This window comes from Gallinula chloropus (genome assembly GCF_964237585.1).
Source record: "Gallinula chloropus genome assembly, chromosome: 4".
Classification (NCBI taxonomy): Eukaryota; Metazoa; Chordata; class Aves; order Gruiformes; family Rallidae; genus Gallinula; species Gallinula chloropus.
This window is the reverse complement of record NC_140088.1, coordinates 69,084,291-69,097,136: the sequence shown is the minus strand read 5'-3', so window position 1 is coordinate 69,097,136 and position 12,846 is coordinate 69,084,291.

Here is a 12,846-nt window from a genome sequence, read left to right as displayed (position 1 = left end):
GACTGGTTCAAAATTATCAGAGTTCATGAGTTCCCAGGACATTGAGTAAGACAGCAGGAATGCACAGGATAGCCCCTTCTTGAACCTACATATGGGAAAGCTAAGATGCTTCCTCTTGGATAACTTAGAAGATACCTAGTCCCATACAACGGTTTATCTACCTAGACACACAAAACACCCAAAATACACAGTGTTTCTTGAAGACAAAGGAACTTAGGTCACTGCCACAGTATACTCCCTGCCTACCCTTCTTTGCAGCAGCTGTCCTCAAGTACTCCCAAGTGTACAAGCCACCCAAATCTGTCATTAGAAACCACTCTCTTCGCCCAGCCATGAAAGTCTGAAATTTGACATATGATCAGGAGGCAGATATGCTGTCAGAGGCATGCGTGGTAAAGTATTAATTTTTGACAGGTAATGCTAGGAGAACTTTAGCTGTCTATTGTCTCCTAAAAATAACAGAACTAACAGTGCTCATCCAATAGTAGAGACAGAGTTCAGTGTGACTCAATGGATTCCCACAGTGTTTTACTCTTCTCAGGAATGGCAAACAGATGGACCTGGCTGAGAGTGGGTCCTTGCCAATGCGATGTCTTACATGCTGCCAGGACACAGCTGGGACAACCCTGATGTGAACCACATCTGACATACAGATTGGATTTGCCGTTGCCTGGTGCAGACAGGAGATGGATCCGCACGTGCTACCTGTACCTGTGCTCTGTCTTGCTTCTCTACTCTGTAATGGCATTGCAGGCCAGAAAAGCTGGGAAACAGAGTTGCTGGCCATTAAAGCAAGCAATTACCCTTTTTTACTACCAGGCCCTCTTGTGCCCAGTTGCTGTGGAAATTTCGGCTAACTGAGAATTACAGACTCTGTTCTGCAGGTGCTGTTCAGTCTCTGCAATGTCAGAGAAGAATCTGCAGGCGCAAACACATCTCTGAAAGCTGACAAACAGCTATGGGTGCTATAGTCATGCTGGTTTTATCAGCAGGTGGCTTTTTTCACTTGGCATCACTTGAACAAGATGCTTTTGGCTGCGCTGGTGCTCTTGCATGTAATCTTTCCAAGTGACAACCTGGCATAGGATTCCTTTTCGGTCCTTAGAGATGTTCCTTCTGTGACTTATGCCACCAGTAGAACGGGCAGTCTGAAGCACCTCTATTTTCTTGAGTCTCTGGAGAGACACAGCATCTCTCCAGGGCACGTGTTTTGTAACATGAGCCACAGGGTGCTGATTTTGCTCTGCTGCCATGTGTGCTGGCACCATGGGCCTATCCCCAGCAGGAGGTCTTCAAAACTGCCTGAGGATGCAAAACCAGACGTGGTAAGGATGGAGCAGACCAAAGTCTATGTCAATTCGAAGGTTAACAGCTTTGCTGGGAAGTGAACAGGAAATGCAAAACTCTTTTGCCACTGTAAAATTATTACTGTGCACCCACATTTCTAGTGCTGCATACAAGCCCAGGCACCTCATGCTGTAAATGACATGCTGCATAACTAGAAAAGGCCACAGATATGGCTGACCAAAGATATGGAACAACTACCCCACAAGGTAGAAAAAGAAAGATGACTGGGGATAAACCATGATCTAGATATACAGAATCCTAACTAGGACTAAGGTAATGAAAGCTAAGATTTACTGCTTCTCCTAATACAACAACTAGCCTACCAAAATTAAATCCTGTTTGCTAGTTTCTGTCCTACCCTGTTTATTGAGGTGGGTTAATGATTTTTTTTCCCAACTAATTTTACTAGTTCTAGGGAAATACTGACAGATCGTTATCTGCAGGGCTTCTGGTGCAACCTGTTTTTTAACTTAGGTACATTTGCTCTACTTTTCTAGCATAGTAACTAATTTTAATGAGAGTTCCTATTTTTGTCCACAGTTCAGCTGCTTCATTCTTAAACACTTTTGAATCTTAGATATATACCATCTGGTCTTAGAGACTTGTTACTCTTTCATTTATCCATTTGCTTTTGCATCTGTTCTTGTGACACCTCAATCTCTCATGAGCTTCATTTTTATTACCTGAAAATACTGACACACGATGACTCATTGCCACCTGAGCAGCAAAATACCTCATTATTTTTTGTAATTATCTGGTCAGCCTATGCATGCTAACAACTACTTAGTTTCTATTCAAAATCAGGAAAGAAACCTAAGAAAGCAGCAACAGCCAGCATTCACTTATCTTGGAATCTCTTACAAATACAAAATTTTCATTTTGTTGTAGAATTCTGTTTAATTTTAAGGAAAAAAAAAACCCAAAGAAGTGATGTGGTGTTGGTTGGGGTTTTATGTTTGATTGGCTGGGGTTTTTTTGCTTTGGTATTTTTTCTTGGTTTGTTGGGGTTTTTTTACTACTTCTGAAGTCCTTCAATAACATGTCCGTGAGTAGAATGAAAAGGATCAACCCTATAGATAACAAGAAACAGAGACTAGCTAAAATGACTTTTAAATTTATTTTCTGATTTGTATTTTTTCAGAGAAATATATGATCTTTGATTATTTTAAATTATTTTACTGTAGTCACAGATAAACAAAAGACATTAATACAAACATGTTTCCACTATTGCAAGGTGTGTTGACCTGTAACTGCTGTAAGTGGTTCCTGCGTGATAATGATCTTTCTCTTATTACTTAAATCCTGAGCTGCTGTTGCTAGAATATAAAAACGACATTTCAGAAGATTTTGCAGAATCTTGGAAGATTTTTTTCATACAGGTTTAGGTATCTTTATATTTCATAATTAAACATCGACTATCTGAAATATATTGTTTTAATAGGAGAATCTGTATGAAACAAATCTCAGTTAAAAAACAGCTGATAATAGAAAATTGATTATTTCACTAAAGAAGACATACAGCTCTCAGTTTATGGAAAGATCTCTTTCCATTAGCATTAGCCAAAATCATACACCCCGATCTGTAAAGAATTATATTTCACTGACAGATAACTGCATATTTTCATGTAGTTTGTTTTCTCCAGGTGCCTGATCTTCACTGAGTCTACATTATGAAAACCCAGGAGACGTGCGGGGCGTAAGAGAAAATACTAATTGGAACTTTTGATAGACAAAAGCCCTTTTAATTCTCACTGAATCCTCAGTAAGCAAGAAACACACAACATCATTTGCAATCCAAACTGAATCCACTTCAGTGGCCTTATTCAATGCTCCATTATAAAACTGACAACAAAGAAGGTAAGAGGTCTGTTTTATCCTAAGGGATGTGTTGTATCAAGATTAGTCAAATTTCAGAGAATGGTTTGGGTGCTGAATGGAAGAAAAATATCTTACCGTTTCTACCCTGAGTAACACATAATTTTCCTCTGTGTTCTCTGGTTTAATACTCACATATTCATATGACTCTTTTATAGACATATTAATTTCATAGTCACATGTTTCACAGCTAATTTCTTCAGAGTCACCCTACTGAATAGATCCGTTTTCAGGTAGTTTTTTTAAGACAATCTTTAAGTGATTTCTCTCTCCAAACTACTATTCAGGGTGCTTGCATTTATAGAAAGCAGCATCAGAAGTTTTAATACAGAGGAAAATCAAAGTTAATTGCAGCAATTTTTCTATACAGCAAAACCCAGTAAGGCAGGGCAGGGCACCCATCCTGTATCCAGGACAGAAATTTCCCTGGACACTTTTATCTACTGCTAGCACTAACTCAGAAAGAAAAGCTGTAAGATAGTCAAAAGCCTAACTTTAGCATTTTGGGAATTTGTGTAGTTCTTACCTACTCACTTTGCTTGCATGGAGTCTCTAAACCTCTTCCAAGTAAATCTATACAGGTAATGTAGCACAGAAGTAGCAATCTTCCTACCCTTCCTACTGTATTTACATGAAAAAAAGTACCAAGTCATCTCCCTGGCAAAGAGATCACACCATCCTCAGAAATAACAACTTGGGCACAAATGTATGGCAAAACCAAATTAAAATTATAAAAAGTGTATCACAACCTAAGCCTTTGAACAGCCAATCTTGTTACAGGCTCAACTTTTTTTATACGTTGAGAATGTAGCTAATGCAGGGGACAAATACCTGTACATCATGGTGTGTATGGATTTTTCTTACTCTGTGTAACTGGCTAACAAAACCACAATGTTATTTAATAGACAGAATGTTCTCACATTGACAGATTGTGTCAAAATGTATGCTACTAGCCATGCTGTGAGAAACAAAGGCCAGGGGCACTGCTGTCTCTACACAAATGCAGTGAGCATAAGGGAAATGGACAATTAAGGATTTGAAAGGATGTTGTGTAAGTGCACCATTGTGCACCTCTGCTTGCTGGGTGTGATGAGTGATAAGCTCCTTCTGCCTCCCCTAGGTATGAGCTGCAGTAGTCTAGTATGTGACAGCTCATGTGAAACATGGTTGGGGGCTGAAGCTCAGGCCGCAAGTATCCTTTCTTTCAGCACCACTGGTCACCCTATCAGTCCCTGATGAAGGACAAGAGTGGCTAACCAAGAAGTAAGCAGGTTTCTTGCAGGATTTAAGTAACTACAGGCTGCAATGATATGCCTTTATGAAGGCAGCTAATTGTATGTAGCCACAGTGTTTGGTTCACAAAAGACAACAGGGTCTGTTGTCAACCAGGCTGACTTTTTAGCCTAAACTAGGAAAATGAATCATTCAGTTCTGTAGCGTCCCACACCAGCTTCCAAGAGCAGTTAATATTATGCAGTTCCCAGGTCACTGGTTGTCACAATATTATCATGTGTTAGGTGGCACATCTCACAAGGCATGATTTTAAGTGACTCTCAAATACCTGAAAATATCAGGTTTCATTGCTCAATATATATATTTCTAGCCTTCATGCTTGGAAAAAACCCAAAGAAACCCACTTGAAAATAAAGCCAGATATTACAAGAGTAAACAGAAACAGCCCAAAGGCTTATTCTTTACAAAATAATGACTTTTTAAGCCCATCTCAATGATTACTTTTTCTGTTTGCTCATGATTTGGCATTTTCAAGTACCATTGTTTTCTTTCCCCAGCTATACACATACTTGTTACAGTTTCCTTAAGTTGGTTAGATTTAAACAAATACTATTACTAATGCAGTCCCCCAAACTAGTAACGTATGTTTCTAAGCAAGAGTCTCACCTATTCCATGTTACAAGATCTCCATAATTCCTTTTTCTTAGAGATAAGTGCATGTATACACCCAAACACATATAGCATATACAAACACTGCTGCAAACAAAAAAAAATTGCCACAGTGATATTAGGTTGCATGTCAGTTATTAAACCCACAGAAAATTCAAGAATTCAATCTACCTACATATATTTGACCATGTAAAATGTCTGCCATATAATACAGTGCATGCCAAGATGTAGACATGATGAATACAGGTTTTTTTCCAAGGGACCCCTATCTCTTTCAAGACTAATCTTCTGTCAAAGAACACCTACTTAATGTCTTATCTTCCTTCCTAGTCTTATCTACCAGATACTATTAAAAATCCTGTTCTGAAGGATTACTTCATTTCTCACTGGCAATTATAAAATTAGTATCATGTCATAATGCTTCAAAGATATTAATGTGCTTATTTTCATAGGGTATTTATAAGGTGAGATGCAATCAATATACTATGTGAGTGAATGTGAGAACTGAATCTTGGAAAATTTAAGGTCAAAAGTGTTTATGTGGGAATTTGGGGTTACCAACATGAAGGCGTTTCTGATTTTCAAGTTCCAGAGTTACTGGATTCCTCTGCAGTCTTCGGATGCAGATATGCTTTACAGCACTTCTCTAAAGCCAGACCACAACACATCATGGATAGGTATCAAGAGAACATGAGATATGAGATTACTGGGGCTAATTTTGTTTTTAAAAATTGGCTACCATATTTTCCTACAGGAACTGTTGTCACGGGGGAGAAGGGGATCCAGTTCCTTGTGGGAACATTCAACCCTGCATGACTGCCCACTCTATGCACAGAACGAAAAATAAAAAATAAAATTGGGGGAAAAGAACAGGACCAAAATAGTCTCTTAAATGACGATACTTCAGACAATAGTAGAAACCTATTTCTTGCTAATGATAAAACAAAAACCCACCAAGCAAATGAAAATGGACAGGCTAAAGCAATTCTGACATAGAATATAGTTCTTACTGAAGCATCAGTAAATGACTGAAACACGATCTTGTAAATAAATGAGCAACCTTAATAATTACCAATGCTATCATTCCCTACAATGCCATATTATATATAAATAGAGAACCATAGAGTAGGAGTATAGAAAAGAAAAACTTGTGTGTGCATGTGTGCACACATATTCAACTAACAGGGCCTGTATCTCTTTACTGGCTCTGTTTTCATTTGTGTTAGCTGTTTTATTATGGGTTTTTGTCCTCTTTCTCCTCCCTTCCTTTTCTGCCCCTCCAGATGCTTTATGCCTAAAACATTTTGAATCTAGCAAGTAAGAGACACTTTGTTAAGTCAAGATAGCAAAAACAGAAAACACGGTAGAAAGCATACGGAGAAAATTAACTTACAGAAGCAGTAAAGTCTAGAAAGAGCACATTTAAAACTGTTAGCTCTCTCAGCGTGATCTTTTCTTTGGGATGATCTTTGCCTCTGCTAGTGTATATAACCTTTTCTGACCTAACCTACTCTAAAAGTCTCGATCTTAACGTGATTCTAATTAACTGACTACAGATGACAAATGCTAATTTAGACATTACACAAACAAGTAAAATGAAAACACCTTCCTCTATTATTTTTGAATTTTCCTTTATTTCCTATACAGTATTAGAACACTGATTTAATACAAACATATTACAACACTAGAAGAAAAACTGATTGTTTTCCCTTGCGTAACTTAATGGGGCTCCCAATTCTTTAGACTTTTTCCAAGTTCTGTACCAAACATGGCTTGTTAAGCAACAAAATAACACATATGTAATGCCAGAGGTTAGCCTGAATTGACATTTGCAGAATGCTATAACGCAGGGCAATGATTTAGATTTGAAGTATACATTCCTAATATATACCACAGGGTTAATCTACTGTAAGCTTTTCCAATGAACAAGTTAAAATTGGGGGTATTTTTCCTCTTGTAATGGTACCAGGCCTATTACATAAAAGGTATAAACAGCTGAGGCTTTAATGAAAATTAAAAAAAATACATAAATAAATTTCAATTAATCAGGCAATACAAGGCTGAGGAGACAATTTTCCAGGATTGGCAATAGTACTGAAGCGGCAACTGAGAAAAGCTCTCATTGACTTCAGCAAGCTCTGGATCTGGTCTTCAGCCTACACTATGCAAGTAAGTACATATAAGTTATACAATATACGTCCACAGTACAGTATCTGTCGTAACTATGCTTATACTACCAGTTTGAGTTATGGAACAAATATGGGATCTGATTCTCTACAAAGCCCTCAGGCATATCTTTCACCAGCAACAGTGAGAATTGTGCCTGAGTAAGATACCCAGGCTCAAAATTGGTACTGCCAACTCAAACTGTATGTCACATCAGCGTTCTTCTGTCAGATGTTATGAAATACTAATCTGTAACACAGCATGCTTCTAGCTATCCTGAGTTCCCTGAATGCCTTGAATATGGAAAGGAAGCACTTAAATGACACAAGACAAATGATGAATCCACAGATTTTGTTTCTTTCTTCCTTAAGTTGTCTGGTTTGAAGGTCATCCTGCGATTTACCAGAGGCAATGGGGATTTTCACTTCTCAGTTATTTCTTACTGGTAATAAACCCATGATGATGCCAGAAAAGCTGGGTTCACATGGTTTTATGTTTGCCAGAGTCCTTAAATGGAAATCTGACATCACTGCTGTCAGTGGTTATTGATGTCAGAAATAAAGGTTATTTTAATATTTAGATATTTTCATCCTCTTATAATAATACATTCTTTAAGTCTGTTTATTAAAAAGCCTGTTTCTAAATTCTGTTTTAATATGACCATTACCTGTGTACATAGAACTGCCTTTTCAAGATTCACTAAAAAGTGGTATTTAAATTACTATACATTTCATATCTCTCTTCTTACATCACCTTACAGAATTGGCAACCTCTGAAGGAGTCAAAATCTTTGCATTAAGGGAAGGTATATGTGTAATTTTGCGTAGTAGGAAAAAACATCAAGCTTTCTGACACTTTCTCTACAAGTGTTTCAAATATAGTAAGTTAAAAAACAAAATCTTAGCCCTTGTCCTGTTGAGTGTTAATAAAATTCCATCTGGTCACTTAGGAGCTGTGCCAACGTTACTACAAAAAGAGCCTTTGAGCCATTTGAATGTTCAAGAGTCATTTGACAGCTTTTTTTATTTACCTTTTTTTTTTTTTTGTCAAATACACACCTAATAGTGTACAGATGGCTAGGTTCTAACAAGTTTACTTGCATGTAAACTTGAAACTAACCTTGAAAGTAAACTGCTGAGGTTTTGCTTTGGGTTGTTGCTTGGGTTTATATATTTTTTCTAACATTAAAGATTGTTCAGTCTACTGCTGCTCCAAACTCCTTATTAGGCAAATATAAAGTGAAAAACCTGATGCCTAGTTGTTCTAAAACTGCAAACATAGTAAGAATCTGCCCAGCCTGCTCAGAGCCCACAGAATGGGAGTAGGTACAGGGAGTTAAAGTTATAGTAGGCAGCAAGTTACAGAAATGTTAAGTGACAAAAATTTTCACAGGGGAAACAAACCTCAAGAACCGCTCTGAGCGATGAGAGAGATTTCAGCAACAGATGGGTACTACGCTCAGTATGTATTAAGTACGTATCTTTTAGTGCCAAAATCAGTTCTAGATTTATTCTTGAGTCGCTGTGCTAAAATGTGTATTTAATAGAGAAGAATAAATTCCACACAATTTGCTTTGGAAAACCAAAATTATTTTGAAAAAAGTCCCTCTACTCCAATTAAAAAAAAAAAAAGGGGTTTTGAGCAACCTGTTCTCACTTCAAAGTTAGCCCAGCTTGGCACAGGAGGTTCTATTAGGTGACCTCTGATGCCCCTAATGCCTTCACATTTTTTATGATGCTATGAGTCTATCTGATAAGGTAATGTATGTCATAAACACATAGCACTAAATTATTTGGTCTGTTCTACAGCCTTCAATGCAAAACAGCTACTAAAATAATCATAGTACTAGCCAAATTATCAAGGAGGATTCAAAATATTGCAAGATTGGCAGAGGTAATCTAGGTGATCCACTTCCGCACAGAGAGGTAAAATAATACAGATGCTCAGCTAGAGGATCAATTGTCTGGTATGCAAAAGGTAAACAGTGAGACAAAAATGCTATTTCAGTTTTAAGAAGTGGCTTAGTAACACTCCCTTCTCACTCATATCCCTCAACACTTTTTAACCCAGACAAGTAAAAAATCTGTAAAGTAATGGGATTAATTTTTATCTTAAATCTCTAGGATGAGCACTCCAAAGACAGATAAGGGTCAGATTCTGTCACTACTTATCTGCAAGTAACTTATTTGTTCTTACTGCTGCATTTTTATAAGTAGTTTTCCATGTGAGTAAACACTTGGAGGTCCTGACATGTAATAAGATACTAAAGCAAATAAAACCACAAAAATATAGACTTTTTATTGATGTTTTATTTAACTTACAGGCAATTAAACAAAATGGAGGTTTGTAAAGAATTTGAATAAGAAGATGTTTTCACGTTCTCTTTCAACTTTTGGCTGTGAAGTTAATTAAAACTAGCTACTCTAATATTCAAAGCCATAACATACATGATTAGGACTCAAAGAGCAATTTACTACAGAAGGTAAAAGAGGCCTGAGCAGTGGAAAAACTGAGACTAGTCTAGGAAAAGCTGTGAAGCTTTAAGGAAAGGCTATAAAAGACTTAATAACAGAACATACAATGTTTCTAAACATGTTCACAAATTACTTAGTACTGAATTTTAAAAGATATTTGGGCAACTTAAATGAAGTTATCATAGAAAATTAACAGTTTATGTAATATATTTCTGCACGCCTGGTCTGAAATCTTACATTTTTATCCATTAGTAAGTTTTCTTTATTTTGCTACTGTCTTTTTGCATGTGTTTATAGGATATAAATTGCTGTACATGCCTGCAAACACATACCACTTTAGAAAGAAGATTGGACCTTGAGTATCTTCCTGAATGGTAAGCCCTTTAAAAACTCTTAAAATACAAAGACTTGAATTTCTCAGTCCTTTTATAAGCTAATAAATTGTTCTGCTTGCTGGAACTTCAAGCAGCTAGTTTTAAATTCAAGGTTGATCAAAGCACTCTAACAACCCACTTTTTTCCTGGTCTAGCTATTGACTTGAGTTTCTCTGTGACAGTTGTTACCATGGTGTCCTGTGCTGATACAGTTCCTTTAGCATGTTAGCTCTGTGACAATACTTTCTGACACTTGACACAGAACATAAGCCTGGACATTGGAAGACTGAGGGCTACCACAACACACCTCAGAAAAACCTGATATAATTATAATGGTTGCTTTGAATTCTATTGTAATTATAAAGACATATATAAAATAATACATGTATCACTAGTAGTGATAAAACAAATTTTAAACACCCAAATTCTTAAAAAAGTCATAAATTAAATTAGTTTAGCTGCTCCTGATTAAAAAGACCTCAGACATTCTGTCACACAACAACACTAATACAAGTTCCATTTTCCATCTTGACAAGAAGATACATAACCTAAAGCAGTAGATCTACTACACTTGTCCCTGTAGTTATCTTTTTATGGAAATGCTCAGTTTTTCTCCAATTCTCTATCTCAGCAGAGGGCTAAGAGTTGCAACCTCTGCATCTTGTCAGACCAGGGGACTTCACAATGATGTCCCAAATGACATATATTCCTTAGGTTTGAAGTCTTAGCAGTGCTTTATGCTGTTGTCCAGACACCTTTAAAAATTTGCTTTTAATTTGTTTTTATTAATTTTTCCCAAAAATTAGAAAAAATATTCACTACTTATAATTACAAGCTACATGATAATTACAAACTATGCATGAAAAGTTTTAGCCCTAAAATACACTGTTTGACTTTGATGTGTGTGTGCAAACATTTCGTAATGGAAGTGACCTGCCATTTGTGCTATTTGCTTTCAGTGAAAGTTTGTTTGAGATCGGTTGCAAATCTAATACTTGACTTTCAACTCCTTTATTTACAAACGTCTTACAATTAAAAATTCATATGGTGGTAAGTACTTGTTTGCCTGTATTCTCCTGATAAAGTTACTCTCAGCAAAACATTTTTGTCCCGAGGAAGGAAGGAGGGAATGACTATCACGTAAGGATGAGCCCTTCCTCCTGAAAACACAATTGTTAAAACTTGTAATTCCACAATTTCATTTAACCTCACAAGGACCAACAGAATTGTGACAGTCTCCTCATGCCTTGGAGAAAAAGGCTTTTAATATTCTCAGTGAAAGACACAAAGGAAATTAAGCCAATTCTAGAAAGCACTGCTTCCTGACCGGTGAGCTTGTCTGATGCCACCAGTCCTTCAATTTAGCAGTTTAGCACAAATTACAAAAATGCCCCCAAATCTACAATATGCACTTTGTAGGCAGATTGTGGTGCCCACATATTGTAAAATGAAGACTGGGTTGTCAGTATCATTAGTCTTTTAGGTCCAAAATATTTGTTTTTATAGGTATCATGTATTGCCTTAAACCTGGTGTCACTAAGATTAACAGACATCTGTGGTTAATCCCTCTAGTGATAAATATTTACCTATTAATGCAGTTATTTGTTCTGACTTAGGAATGGATAGGATGTAGAGCATCAATAAAAACACTGTAGTGATAGGATCAGCTCAGATGCTCTCTCGGGGAGAAGTATTCAACTGAGTTTTCATGTGAGACTGACAAAAAAATTGCATAATCAGATGGCAAAATATAAATGGTGCACAAAATGCTCAATACATCCTCACTTTAAAGAAAGATTTCCACAAACCCCACCACTATTCTGCATGATTGCTGCAGTTATAAGTGATCATTAACCTCTACACAGCATTTAAGAGCTTTATTTAGTAAAAATCATAGAACAGTGACAATGCAGTAAACATGATCCTGATGTTCGGAGGCAGCACATTACAGTATGTATGCACAGCTGCGTACACCGTAATCCAAACGGCATAGGCCTCAAGTGTTATTTCAAACCACTGACGATGAACGTTGAATGAGTGAGAAGATGCAATATGTATCCACTAAAAATATGCTTTTAGGGATAGAATATCTGACAGTGCAAATCCAGGGAAAATATCTTGAAAAGGCTACTTTCTATGTCTTAAATCTCATGACTCTTAATTAAACTATTAATACCTCATTCTGCAATCAGCTGTGTTTGGACAACATCCAAAAAACAAGTGAAATGCTCCCAAGACACATGTATTTGTAGAAAGCTTGATAGAAAAAAAGGCAACCAAGACTATTCTTTTTTCCCCAAAAAGAAATGCATTTTTAAAAGACAAAAGATTTCTGCAAAATGCCACTTGTTACACAAAATTGCAAGTCATTTTTTTCCCCCACGAGCAGGATCTGAGCGTGTTGCAAAGTGGAGGAGCTGCTTTGCCTTCACTGCTTAATAACCATCTCTCAAACTAAGTAAAGAGTCATATTGACATAAAGTGAAAGGAGTCAGGCTCTGCATACAATCCACAGGTCTCAAGAACGAAGGGCAGAGCTAATAGCAGATGGGGAGAACAAACAAATCCTTGGGACGTGTTTCACAAGGGATGCAAGGTTCTCTGACAACTGGATACGACTGCAAATGTTAGGGCCCCCAAATGAAGAATGTTGACTGTACTCTCAAAGACATTTATCCCTCTGATGACCAAGCAGATATTGGATGACC